The sequence below is a fragment of the Phyllostomus hastatus genome, unplaced genomic scaffold (assembly GCF_019186645.2).
Source record: "Phyllostomus hastatus isolate PE091 unplaced genomic scaffold, TTU_PhHast_1.1 phas_contig_2, whole genome shotgun sequence".
In the NCBI taxonomy this organism is placed as follows: Eukaryota; Metazoa; Chordata; class Mammalia; order Chiroptera; family Phyllostomidae; genus Phyllostomus; species Phyllostomus hastatus.
Window position 1 is genome coordinate 2,338,803 of NW_025333718.1, and position 15,116 is coordinate 2,353,918.

General features: G+C 39.6%; 1 pseudogene; it reads left to right on the plus strand.

Annotated features, from left to right (window-relative positions):
- The first annotated feature begins 5,192 nt into the window (after positions 1-5,192).
- Positions 5,193-15,116, plus strand: part of LOC123816314 — a 37,033-nt pseudogene continuing 27,109 nt past the window's right edge.

The window sequence follows — 15,116 nt, forward strand, 5'->3', positions numbered from 1 at the left end:
GCTTATTGGTTATAAGATTAACATATTTAAAATTCAGTTGTGTTTTCTTTATACCATTAGCAAACAACTGGAAAATTTAAAAAGAAGACATTTTAAACCAGAGAATTCCATGTAATTAGACATAAATAAGAATATGCAACATACTTAGAATGCCACAAAACTTTAATATATTTGTGAATGCTTAAATAAATTAAGAGATATACCATATTCATGAGCAAAAACCTTCAATATCAAATTAATTTATAGATTCCCAAATTATTATAGATTCACAGCAATTTCAATCAAAATAAAATAAGATTTTTTATGGGACTTGATAAATGATTGCAAAATTTATATGGAAGAGGAAACAATAATAGGACACTTCTAAAGGAGAACATTAAGGAAAAGGGATTTGCTTTATCAAAAGTAAACAATTATACCAAACCATAATAAAGGCTATGCATGGATATCATGGGTGCAAAGATAGACAAATTGATAATGAACGAAAGTAATGAGCACAGAATCAGAAAAACATTTACATATAACTTAGGTAATTCACAATATATATAAAATCAACTCTAGAAATGTGGTATATAGTATTCAATATAACATTATTCAGCCCTAAAAATGAAGTAAATTCTGACACATGCAACAACAGGGATGAAGCTTAGAGATGTTTCACTAACTAAAATAACAGTGAAAGATGACAAATATTGAATGATTCTAATATATGAGGTACTTAGGGTAACCAAATTCATAGAGACAGAAAGCAGAATGGTAATTCCTAGTGGCTGGGGGAGGATAAAATGGGTAGTTTATTTTTTGGGTATGGTTTCAGTTTAGAAAGATGAATGGAGTTCTGGAAATAAATGACAGTGATGATTGCACAGCAATGTAAATGTGTTTAATACTAATGAATACAAAAATATAGATGGTAAATTTTACATTGTATGCATTTACTACAGCTGAAAATTTGAAAACAGTGTTATCATAAAACAGTCGGTTGAAGTGCCAGGGGAGTCTCCACCCATCAGCCAAGATGGCAGCAGGGAGAGTTCTTACACTGATCATGCCAAAAGCTAGAGATGAGAAAGGATAGGGCCTGAGAACTTGCAGAAAGCCAAAAGATAAGTGGATAAGGCCCAAAAATGCCAACAGCTAGAAAGACAAATGAGTGGGGTCCAAGCACAATGAAAGACAGAAAGATGTATAGCTAGGGCCTGAGCACACTGAAAGCTACATTTATGAATGGAAAGAACCCTGAGCATGATGAAAGCTGTAGAAAATAATGAATAGGGCTCCACCCATGCCCAAAGCTAAAAAGATATTTGGATTAGAAAAAAAATCCTTTCCCCTATTCCTGTGTGAACTTCGGGCTTGATCAGGAGAATGAAAATGGTCTTTGAGATGGGAGTCCACCATTCTTCCAGGTTGTGTGGCACCTGAATAAATCTTGTTTCTTTTTGCATCAACACCTGCCTCATGAATTTGGCTTTTTGTGGCAATAGGCATCCAAACCTCTGTTTTTGTTTGGTAAGAGTTCTGGTGCCTCAGATGGGATTGTGTGGACCTCAGTAAGTCCCAGAGAGCTTGGGGTCAGGTCCCACCTGCCTATGCCAGGCCAACCCCAAGATCAGGATTGTGGGGATTTCCCAGATTGGGACTTCTCTGCACTCCTGCTCAAGGTGTCAGCCACTTGAAGTGACTTGCCAATGAAAGAAAAGGGATCTGAAAAGAATATGGACTCTAAAACTAAGTGAGTTGATCCAGCATGCACACTGGGGATCCCTTATCCTTACCATTTGGGCCTTTGTGTTACTGGGGTGTGGTTAGGATTATTTGGGCCTTTGCACTTTTGGGGTCCAGTTAGAACCACTTGCAGTATCAGTTGGCTGAAGATAATACCCTAAGATGCTTGTGAGCACTTATTTGGAATAATGGAACTGTGGATTCAATTTTGTTTATATGTTGCCACACTGTCTGGGGTCTTGTTATGATTATGATTTTGGGTTTATACTTTTGTGCCACAGGGGTTATTCTGTTTCAAATTCTGAAGCAAGCCCACTGGGCCAAGTTTTAGCAGATTGGTCCATGTACAGCTATTAACCAATGTCTAAGAAGGAATTGGTTTTCTGTTGTAACACTGCTTGGCCTATGTACACTTTAGACTATGAAGGATAATGGCCCCTCTAAATTACTACACCATCATGCAATTAAAATTATTTTTGCCAATGGTCAGGAAAATGGATGAAATCCCTTATGTCCAGGCAGTTATGTCTTTACACAATAAGGATTTAGCAAAGAAAGGGAACTACTTAATGATGCAGAGAAGGGAAGTTGCTTAAAAACAGTTCTCTGATAATAAGATATAAGAAGAAAAGAAAAAATGAGGAAGTGAATCTTTAATTTCCTGAACCCAGGAGACAAAGAATTAACAGCAGAAAGACTTCCTCTATCACCACTGTGCTACTAAATATCCCTGAAATAGGGCCCAATGGGTCAACAGGCCCACTCCTATATGATAAAGTAATGGTCTCCCCATCAAAGACCTAGAAGGGTACCCAATTTGAACAGGAATAATCCCTACCCAGAGCAGGACAATTCCCTTTCAGGCAATACCCTAAGTGGGATAAACCAGAGGGCTACTATTGGGCCCACACTCCATTCTGCACTTCAGATTTGCAGAATTGGAAGAATTGCAACTCCCCATATAGGGAGGATCCTCAGAAAATGAAAGATCCTATCACCTCCATATTTGTGACTCACAATCCAAACTGAGCAGATATACAAGCTCTCCTTAACATCCTGTTAACAACAAATGAAAGGTGCCTTGTTATAAATATGGCTAATAAAGAAGCTCATTTCTTCCATCAAGAGAATCCCAATGGGACCCTCAACCCAGGCAGGGCAATTCCCTTGAAAGAGCCTAAATACGACCCAACTAGTGGAAACCTAGCCTTCCTAGAACATTACAAAAGGTACATATTGGAAGGGCTTAAGAAAGGGATGCCTACACAGAAGAGCCTGAATATGATAAAGGTCATGCAACAAAAACCAAATGAAGATTCTTCTGAATTTTTAGAAAGGATCTATCAGGCCTATTAAAAGCAGAGTGATGCTGACCCACAGGCACCAGAAAATGTCTGGATGGTAAACCTGATTTTTATTGGGCAGAGTGTCCCAAATATCAGAAGGAAGCTCCAACATTTAGACAGGATATTGGGAATGGATCCCTCTAAGCCGGTAGACATTGCATTGAAAGTTAACCATGCCCAGGAAACCAGGAAGTTAAAACAGGCCACAGTTTTCTTATAAAAATGTGGGGAAACCAGGAGAGGCATGACCCTAAAGGAAAAGGAAAAGACCCACTAAGTGCCAATCAATGTGCCTATTGCAAAGAGGAAAGCCATTGGAGATAGGACTGCTGAGAACTCAAAAAATAAAAAAGGAAGGAAGGAGGGAAGGAAGGAAGGAAGGAAGGAAGGAAGGAAGGAAGGAAGGAAGGAAGGAAGGAAGGAAGGAAGGAAGGAAAGATGATAAAGACCCTTGCTGAGAAATTCTATAAAGGAAAGATGAGTCTGATGATGAATAAGAAGGCCCAGGGGATCCCCTAGACATCTTTCACCTATTGTTACTTTCCCACAGGAGCCCCAGGTACAGTTGACAGTGGAGAACAAGCGAAGTGATTTCTTTGCAGATATGGGAGCTACATACTCAGTGCTAAATTAAAAATCAAGCAATAAAAGTTCAGCTGCAGTAATGGTTACTGGAGTGATCAGGCAATTACAAAAGTAGACCTTCCTTCAACCTCTAGAATGCCAGTTTGGGGGTCATTATGTATAGTTTTCTCTACACTAAAGACTACCCCATTCCATTGGTAGGCTGAGATTTACTTTGTAAATTGCATACTTACTCTACTTATTCTACATACAAAATAACTTATTCCACTTATTCTACATACATAACTTATTCTACTTATTTTACATACAAAATAACTTATTCTATTGAGAAGCAGCAGTTATGTGTAGGAATCATGATGGAACATGCTGTCTAGCTCCAAGCACTTCCAGCCTGCCTGGAATGACTTGGAGGTGGACCCTTCCCACCCAAGACCTATGAGCAGGTTGATCAAGTTGTTTGGGCTGGTGGAACACCAGGTAGAGTGATTAACATCCAACCTGTAAAATTAACCTACAAAAAGGGGTGTGGATCCCACAGAAGAAACAATACCCCCTTAAAAGGAAGATTTAGAGGGAATTCAAGCAGTATTACAAAGTTCTTAAAATCAAGATTAATCCAGCCATGCCAGTTTCCCTATAACACTTTCATTCTGCCAAGTGAAAAATCCTCACTCTGACAAATATCAATTTGTACCAGATCTTAGGACCATAAATGAGATTGCTTAGGATATTCATCCTACAGTGCCCACTTGTCTACTTTGTTGACCATGGTGCCTGTGGAGAGCAATTGGTTTTCAGTCCTAGACTTGAAGAATGTCTTTTTCTGCATCCCAATAGATGAGCAGCCTCCACTATTATTTGCCTTTGCATGACAGGACCCAGAAACAAAAGCCATGTTCCAACACTATTGGGCTGTGTTGCCACAAGGATTTAAGAATCCCCTGGCTATATTTAAGGAAATATTAGCAAAAGACTTAAGGGATATTCAATTGAAATTGGAAGTTCTTCTACACTATGTAGATGATGTACATGTAGTTAACAATACTTATGAGGACAGTTAGCTAAACACCATCACAGTCCTGAAACATTTGGCAAAAAGAGGATATAAAATATCACCTCACAAGACACAATTTTGCAAACATGAAGTGGCATACCTAGGTTCCAACTGAAACATGGCACTAGGAGCTGAATGACTGATTGAAAATAAGCCACTACTACAATAAAAATCCAAGAGAATCACAGGCAGTTTTTGCGGATTCTTAGAGATTTCAGGGTTCTGCCAAATTTGGATTCCAAACTTTGGACTTACAGCAGAACAATTGTATATTCTTTGAAAGGACTAGACTCTGGATATTTTGAATGGACAAGATACTGTCAGATGAAACTTGACATCTTGAAGGAAAACCTGGTTTCAGCTCCCACACTAGGATTGCCAAATTTAGAGAAACGTTTCAAATTAAACATTCATGAAAGGCAAGTACTACCCCAGACTCTGGGAAATATCCCTCAACCCATAGCCTTTCTCCCAAAGAAATGAATCATGACAATGGGATGGCCACCATGCTTCCAGACAATGGCAGCTACCTTAGACACCTTACAGGAAACAAAGAAATTCATTCTAGGGAAACCTATTATGGCATTTGTACCACACCAGGCCCTAACTCTATTGAAATAGAAGAGAAGGTATTGGCTGATGGCAGGGTGCATGAGAAAACATCAGGACATTTTATTATACAACACAAATATTACCTTACAGACTATCTTAAATCTGACCACCCTACTCCTAGATCAGAGGGAGGCTCAGACCTTCAGCATGGTTGCTTGGAAATCACTGACCAAGGTTATTTCAGCAGACCAGATCTGTTGGACCAGTCACTGTCGGAACCTGCCCTGAATAAGAACAGCTTCATAGAGAATGGTCAGTGATGAGCTGTGTACACAGTATTCATCATAGACAAGGAAATAGAAGCCCAAACCCTGCTATTGGAATCTCAACACAAAGGCTAAACTGATAGTCTTTAACAGAGCCTTAGAATTTCCCAGGGAAAGAATGTTGACATCTACACTGACTATAAATATGGCTTCCTGGTAGTCCATGCCCATGGAACGATATGTAAAGAAGGAGGGCTCTTATCTTAGGGGAATAAACATATCAAACTTGCAACAGAGATTTTGCAATTACTAGAGGCGGTGAATCTACCAAACAAGATTGCCATAATGCACTGCCCAGGACACCAGAAAAAGTTCCCAAATGAGCCAGGGAAACTAAATTACTGATAAAGCATCAAAATACAAGCCTACCCTTTTGAACTAGTCAGAATTTAAATCCCATTACACAGAACAAGACTGTGAATGGGGATTCTCTAACACTGACCCTAATTTTATATGGATGAGCAACACTCATGGTGTGATCTTACTCCCTGAATCTCCAGTGTATTCCATCTTCAAACAACTACATGAAGAGACCAACTTTAATGGACCTCATTAGACCACACCTGAAAGGACCTCATTTGCAAAGGACCATCTAGAGGATTATCCAATCCTGTCAGATATGTACCAAAAACAATCCTAAGACAGAACATGCCCCAAAAGAAAAGGAAGTACAATATAAAACAATATGCTAATTTCAAGATTGGCAAGTTGTCTTTATACAAATGTCAAAACCAAAGGAAACTTTAAATTTTTATCAGTTTTTGGATGGGTAGAGGCATACTCCACTAGAACTGAGAAGGCAACTGAGGTAGCAAAACTTCTACTTAAAAGAATAATCCTTAGGTTTGAACTTCCTCACAGCATTCAAAGCCACAATGGACCACTATTCACTTCAGATACCTCCCAGAAGATAGAACAGGCATTACAGATTTAATGGAAGCCACATGCATCTTGGAGACCTCACTCTACAGGAAAGAGTGAGAAAATAAACCACACAACAAATAAGACCCTGGTAAAAATACACCAGGAAAAACATTTGAAAAGGAACCAGGCACTCCCTATTGCCTTGCTCTGAATTAGAGTAGCACCCCAAAGTCAGCTTAAATTAAGCACATTTAAAATAGTTTATGGGATACCCTTCCAAGTTTCTGTTTTAGGAATACCCCTTTTATATTTAGAGCATGAATCAAAAATTAAACAATCCAGTGCAAACAATAACAATTTTGCATAAGTTTGCTCATTGCAGGCCCATGTACCCATCTGACAAGCCCTTACACCCATTCCAGCCAGGAGATTGAGTCTTACTAAACATCTGAAACACTCAAGGCCCTAAATAGCAGGTAGTTGAGCAATGGACTCATTCCTATGATGCCCTGCTGACAATACACTCTTTCTTTAAAGGTCACAGAAATCAAGCCTTGGATCTAGCACACACAGAAAACATGTGCACCACCAGTGGAGGACCCAGACACTGCTGCTTCTGTTGATACTGCAAGGGAAAGCTGGACCTGCACTCCTAAAAAAGATTGAAAATTCCTCTTTCGAAAGGTACAGCAGCTCCCAAAGCTAACTAATAATGTTTTGTTTTGTTTTGTTTTGTTTTATTATTTTATTTTATTTACTTTTTTCTTATCCGTTTTCTTTTTTAATTTTTTATTTTTATATTATATTTTATTGATTATGCTACTACATTTTTCCCAATTTCCCCCCTTTATCCACCCTCTGCCCTGTACCCCCCAACCCTCCAGCACCCCCCCTTAGTTCATGTCTATAGTTGTACATATAAGTTCTTTGAGTTCTTTGTTTCCTATATAATTTTTGACCCCTCCCTATTATTTAATGCCTACCAATTATGCTTCTTCTTCCCTGTACCTTTCCCCCCCATTCCTCCCCTCCCTCTCCCCACTGAAAGCCCTTCATGTGATGTCCATTTCTCTGATTCTGTTCCTGTTCTAGTTGTTGGCTTAGTTTTTGTTTTTGTTGTTTTTCTTTGTTGTTTTTTTTAGGTTCATTTGTTGATAGTTTTGAGTTTGTTGTCATTTTACTGTTCATATTGTTTATCTTCCTTTTCTTAGGCAAGTCCTTTTAGCATTTCATATAATGATGGCTTGGCGATGATGAACTCCTTTAACTTGACTTTATCTGTGAAGCACTTTATCTGCCTTTCCATTCTAAATTATAGCTTTACTGGATAGAGTAATCTTGGATGTAGGTCCTTACCTTTTGTGACTTCAAGTACTTCTTTGCAGCCCCTTCTTGCCTGCAAGTTTTCTTTTGAGAAATCAGCTGATAGCCTTATGGGCACTCCTTTGTAGGTAATTGTCTCCTTTTCTCTTGCTGCTTTTACGATTCTCCCTTTATATTTAATCTTGGGTAACTTAATGATGATGTGCCTTGGGGTGTTCCTCTTTGGGACTCTCTGGGCTTCCTGGGCTTCCTGAAAGTCTATTTCCTTCACCAGATTAAGGAAGTTTTCTTGCATTGTTTTTTCAAATAAGTTTTCAATTTCTTGCTGTTGTTCTTCTCCTTATGGCACCCCTATAATTCAGATATTGGAATGTTTCAGGTTGTCTCAGAGGTTTTTAAGACTCTCTTCACTTTTCTGAATTCTCGGTTCTTCATTCTGTTCTGGTTGAATGTTTATGTCTTCATTTTGATCCAAATCATTGATTTGAGTCCTGGTTTCCTTCCTATCACTATTGGTTCCTTGAATATTTTGCTTTATTTCATTTTGGGTCCTTCATTTGCACTTTCATTTTTTGACCAAGTTCATTCAGTTCTGTGAGCATTTTGATTACCAGGGCTTTAAATTCTCCATCAGATAGGTTGGCTATATCCTCATCACTTAACTCTCTTTCTGAGGTTTTGCTCTGTTCTTTCAGCAGAATAAATTTGATGACGAAACCACTGCCTGGGAAATGCAGTAAAAAGGATAAAAGAGAGTTCTGGCCAAGATGGAAGCGTAGGTAGAAACCCTTTGCTTCCTCACACAACCAAAAGGAGAATAACAACCAATCTAAAATCAATAAACAACCAGAAGGCTCTATTCCTTTTTGGGGGGATCCCTGTTAAGTTGTAAGGGGGCAGGGCCTTAGGTATTCACCCAGGCAGGGCAAACCTCCTTGCTGCACTGTGGGGCTGCCTGTGGGGGAGGGGCGAGAGAGGGAACAATGCAGCTCACCTCCTAATCTGTAGCACACTTTTAATGAACTCTCATTTGAGACTGGGAGATTCTCCCACTGCAGCAACTGCCGCAGTCCACAGCCACCTCTGAGTCTCAGTTTCCCCTTAAGTCAGCCCCTACTATGCATCCTGCCACCTCATCAAAGCCAGCCCCGCCCCCAAAGTCTACCACCTCACAACGGTTTCTCTCTGTCCATCACTTTACCATTCTGGTTGTTCTGTTTGACTATTTCTTTAATTCCATGGTTGTCAGAGTTCCATGCGGTTTGATTTTCTCTCACTTCTGGTTGTTTATGGATTTTAGATTGGCTGTTATTCTCCTTTTGGTTGTGTGAGGAAGCAAAGGGTTTCTACCTACGCTTCCATCTTGGCCAGAACTCTCTTTTATCCTTTTTACTGCATTTCCCAGGCAGTGGTTTCCTCATCAAATTTATTCTGCTGTGGTGGGTTGCCATCCAAGCCCTGTTCAGTGTTAGATCATGGGAATCATTTAGTCTGTCTAGTTTCTGACCCCCCAGGAAACACTTGATTGTTTCTCTGCACAATAGGTCTCACTTTGGAAGCCCATCTACAACACCATCTCTTAAAAGTTGAAGTAGTCAACCAGCTTTGCTTGTTCAATAGTGCCATCCTCAATACACCACATACACTGCCTTCTGAAGATAACATATGGTGCCTTCGGAAGATAGCAAAATTTCATTCTCACATAAATGCTTCCCTCTATTCCTGACCCCTTTCCTTTGTTGGAAAGTAAGAATCTCTGGAACTAGATATAGGCAAGACAGCATCTTTGGCCAGCAGGAGGTAACTACAGAAGAATGAAATCTTCATCCATTTATGTTTTAAGATTACGAGGGTCCAGAATTTTGAAGGGGGGAATTGTTACCACAGAACAGTGCCATGGGAGACTCTGTCCATTGGCCAAGATGGAGGAAGGGGTATGTTCTTACACTGAGCATGCTAAAAGCTAGAGATATGAATGAATAGGGCCATGAGTGTACCAAAAGTCAGAAAGATAAATGGATAGAGAGGCCTGAAAGCTAGAAAGATAATTGGACTAGAAACAGACCTTTTCCTCCCTATCTCTGTAAGAACTGTGGGCTTGAGCAGGTGGATGGCTATGATCTTTGAGATGAGAGTCCACAACCATCACGGGTGGTGTGGCGCCAAAATATACCTTTTTCTTTTTTGCACAAACACCTGCCTCACGAGTTTGACTTTTTTTGGCAAAAGGTAATAATACTTCCATTTTTTAATTTTTCTATTACACTCTATCACAGTTGTCCCAATTTTCCCCTGTTGCTCAATCCTACCCTGCCCAACCCTGTATTCCCTCAGTCAATACCCACCCTGTTGTCCATGTCAATGGATCATTTATATTTGTTCTTTAATGACACACTTATCCTTCTTTCCTCCCTTATCTTCCTACCTCCTACACTCGGGTCCCTGTCAGTTTGTTTCTTGTTTCCATACCTCTGGTTCTATTTTTGTCATTTGTTTATTTTGTTCATTAGATTTCTGTTATAGGTGACATAATATGGTATTTGTCATTTGCTATCTGGCTTCTGTCACTTAGTATAATACTCTCCAAATCCATCCATGCTCTTGTGAAGGGTAGGAGCTCCTTCTTTCTTTCTGCTGCATAGTATTCCATTATGTAAATGCACCACAGTTTTTTGATCCACTCATTTACTGATGGGTGGTAACAGGGCACTTAGGCCTGTTACCAGCACCAGGCTATTGTAAATGATGTTGCTATGAACATTGGGGTGCATAGGTTCTTTTGGATTGGTGTTTCAAGATTCTAAGGGTATAATCCCAGCAGTAGAATCACTGGGTCAAAGGCATTTCCATTTTTAGTTTTTTGAGGAAATTCCATAACGTTTTCCACAGTGGCTGCACCAATCTGCACTCCCACCAACAGTGCACAAGGGTTCCCCTTTCTCCACATCCTTGCCAGCACTTGTTGTTTGTTAATTTGTTAATGATGGCCAATCTTTTAAAAAGATTTTATTTACTTATTTTTAGAGACAGGGGAAGGGAAAGAGAAAGAGAAGGAAAGAAACATCAATGTGTGGCTGCCTCTCATGCACCCCTCACCGGAGATCTGGTCTGCAACTCAGACATATGCCCTGATTGTGAATCGAACTGGTGATCCTGTGGTTCATGGTCTAGCACTCAGTCCACTGAGCCACACCAGCCAGGGCATGATGACCATTCTGACTGGTGTGAGGTGTTATTTCATTATGGTTTTAATTTCAATCCCTCTGATGGCTAGTGATGTTGGGCATCCTTTCATATGCTTATGGGCCCTCTGTATGTCCTCCTTGAAGCAGTGTCTTTTCAGGTCCTTTGCCCATTTTTTAATTAGATTGTTTGTCTTCCTGGTGTGGAGTCATGTGTGTTCTTTATATATTTTGGAGATCAAACTTTTGTCTGAGGTATGATTGCCAAGTAGGTTTTCCCCATATGGTTGGTTCCCTTTTCATTTTGCTAATGTTTTCTTTAGGCATGCAGAAGATTTTTAATTTGTTGTAGTCCCATTTGTTTGTTCTATCCTTTATGTCCCTTGCCCTAGAGGATATGGCAAAAATGCTGTGTGGGATATCTGAAATTTTACTGCCCATGTTTTCTTCTAGGACTTTTATGCTGTTGCAGCTTGTGTTTAAGTCTTTTATACATTTGGAGTTTATTCTCATGTATGGTGTAAGTTGTGGTGTAATTATAGGGGTACTAGAAGGAGAAGATGAAGAGCAACAAGTGGAAAACTTATCTGAAAAAATAATAAAGGAGAACTTTCCCATTCTGGCAAAGGAAATAGACTTCCAGGAAGTCCAGGAAGCTCAGAGAGTCCGAAACAAGTTAGACCCAAGGAGGAACACACCAAGGCACATCACAATTACATTAGCCAAGGTAAAAATGAAGGAGAGAATTCTAGAAGCAGCAAGAGATAAAGGGACAGTAACCTACAAAGGAGTTCCCATCAGACTTTCAGCTGATTTCTCAAAAGAGATCTTGAAGGCAAGAAGGGGCCGGAAAGAAGTATTCCAAGTCATGAAAGGCAAGGGCCTACATCCAGAATTGCTCTATCCAGCTAAGCTTTCATTTAGAATGGAAGGGTAGATAAAGTACTTCTCAGATAAGGTCAAGTTAAAGGAATTCATCATCACCAAGCCCTTATTTTATGAAATGTTAAAGGGGCTTATCTAAGAAAAAGAAGAGGATCAAAAATATGAATAGTAAAAAAAGACATCAAACTAACAGTTAGTAACAACCACACCTAAAACAAAAGCAAAGTAAGCAAACAAATAGAACAGGAACAGAACCACAGAAATGGAGATCACATGAAGGGTTAGCAACAGGGAAGTGGGAGGAGGAGAGGGGGGAAAAGGTATAGAGAATAAGTAGTATAGACAGTAGGTAGAAAATAGACAGGGGGAGGGCAAGAATAGTATGGGAAATGTAGAAGCTAAAGAACTTATGACACATGGACATGAACTAAAGGGGAGGAATGTGGGTGGGAGGGTGTGGGGAACCAAGCCCCCAGGAAGGGGTCAAGAGTTAGGGTCCTGCATTGTGAGAATGATGCTTGGGCCTGTTCCTTGGCCTCGGGGGAGGTGACCTGACATTACCCCGGCCTTGTTTGTTATCGGATTGTTCCCAAGAGAAGGACAGGGAGGTGCCGGAGCCTTGGGGCGATGCGTCGTGTCCTTGGAGTTAATCTAAACCAGGATGTTCTGTACGTGACCTGAAGGGGTGTGTAAACTTTCTTGAACAAAGACTCTCATTGCGTAGCAAGCATTCTATTTTTAGAACATCTCACTATATAATGACAGGAGTTTTCAATAAACTTGCCTTTTGCCACCAGAGCAACTGGTCGCTCTCTCTTTTCAGTCCGTCACTGCGCGTCTCGAACCCACTGCCTCGCTGGCCGCGGCAGGAGGGGGTAGGTAGGGTGGAGGGGGGTGAAGGGCTAAAATGGGACAACTGTAATAGCATAATCAATAAAATATATTTTAAAAAGCAATTATTCAGTCTCCATGAATTTGAATGTTTTTGCATTTTTTCTTTGAGGACTGTTTCCTTTCAAGCTATTGTGAGTCAAGTGGATGTTTGATATGATTTCAATTTTCTTGAGTTTGTTGTGGTTTTTTTTTTTTGTGATCTACCATGTGGTTTATGTTGAAAATGTTCCATGTGCATTTGAAAAGAATGTTAATTTTGCTTCTTTGGGGTGAAAGTTTCTATATATTCAATTAAGTCCATTTTATCTAGAATGTTGTTCAATGCCACAATATCCTTCTTGACTCTTTGTTTGAAACATCTCCATTGTTGACAGTGGGATGTTAAAATTTCCTGCAATGACTGTGTTGCTGTAAACACTTTCTTGAAGTCCTTTAAGAATTTCCTTATATGTATAGGTGGTCCTGTGTTGGGCGCATACATGTTTACAAGGGTTATATTTCTTAATGGATTACTCCCTTACATATTATGAAGTATCCTTCTTTGTTTCTTTTTATGGCCTTTGCTTTGAATGCAATTTTGTCTGACATAAGTATTGTTTCCCCAGCTTTTTTTTCCATGTCCATTTGCTTGGAGAATTTTTTTCCTTCCCTTACAACTTTCAGTCTGTGTAGATCTTTTCTTCTGAAGTTGGTCTCTTGTAGACAGCACATATTCAGGTCAGGTTTTCTTATCCATTCAGCTGCCCTATGTCTTTCAACTGGAGCATTTAATCCATTTACATTTAAGGTGTTATTGATAGGTACTTGTTCATTGTCATTTTTTCCTTTGCACCTGTGTTCCTTTCTCACTCTTCTACTTCTTAAACTAGTCCCTTTAGCATCACTTGCAATGCTGATTTGGTGGAGATGTGTTCTTTTAGCTTTTTTTAATTGTTTGGGAAGCTCCTTATTTCACCTTCAATTTAAATGAGGACTTTGCTGGGTAGAGTAGTCTTGGTTGCAAGCCTTTGCTTTTCATTATTCAAAATATTTGTTGCCATTCCCCTCTGGATTGTAGTGTTTATGTTGAGTAATCAGCTGACAGCCTTATTGGGGTTCCCTTTTATGTTACTAGCTGTTTGTCCCTTGATGCCTTTAATATTCTCTCTTTGTCTTTAAATTTTGCCATTTTTATTATATGTTGTAGTGAGTCTCTTTGGATTCTTCTTGATTGGAACACTCTGTACTTCCTGGAGTTGCATGATATTTTCTCTAATCAAATTAGGGAAGTTTTCTGTCACTGCATTTCTTTTTTAAGAATTTATGTTATTTTTAGACAGTAAGGAAGGGAGAGAGGAAGAGAGGGAGAAAAACATCAATCTGTGGTTGCCTCTCATGCACCTCCTATTGGCAACCTGGTCCACAACCTAGGCATGTGTGATGACTGGGAATCGAACCAGTGACCCTGTGGTTGACAGTCTGGTACTCAGTCCTCTGAGCCACATGAACCAGGGCTGCCATTGCTTTTTAAATAGGTTTTCTATCCCTTGTTTATCTTCTTCTCCTTCTGGTATTCCAATATAAGGATATTATTACATTTCATGTTGTCTTGCAGCTTCCTTAAACCCTCTTCATTCTTTTTGAGTTGTTTTTTTGTATTGTTACTCTCTCTGGAAATTTTTTCTATCTTGTCTTCCATCTCACTCATTCAATCCTCTGCTTCATCTAGGCTGCTTTTAATTTCTTCTAATCTGTTCTTCAACTCAGAAATTGTATTCTTCTCCTTCCAGCTGTTACTGATATTTTCTATGTTCTTTTTCATGCTAATGTAGTTTGCAGAAAGTTCCTTATAGCTTTCCTACAGTACTTTGTAGTTCTCACTGAGCTTATTTAGCTTACTTATAACCATTATTTTGAACTCAAGGTCTGATAGTTTATTTGCCTCTATATCATTTAGCAATCTTTCTAGGGATTCCTCCTTTTTGTTTGATTGGGAGTTGTTTCTTTGTCTCCCCATTTTAAGTACATTTCTTGTTTGTTTCTGCTTCTTAGATTGATCTGCTTTGACTCCCTGTCCTCATGGTGTGAACTTCTATGGTAGGAGACCTGTGGGACTCAGTTGTTCAGTCTCCTTGATCTCTTGAACTTCATGTTCTTGGGATGCCCTTTATGCCATTTATGTTGGCTCTTTGGTTGTAATTGGGTTGTGATTTTTGTTGAGTGGTTCTTGGGTGGGTACTTCCCTCCATCTGGCTGACTGAGCATCACTCTGCCCACCATGTCTTGCATGCTGTTATGGAGGTGCTGCCAGAACAAAACCACAAAGCCCAGGAAACAAACCTATACCTGCAAAAATAACCCCCACCTACAATAACACTTTCAACAGCAAATGAGCCAA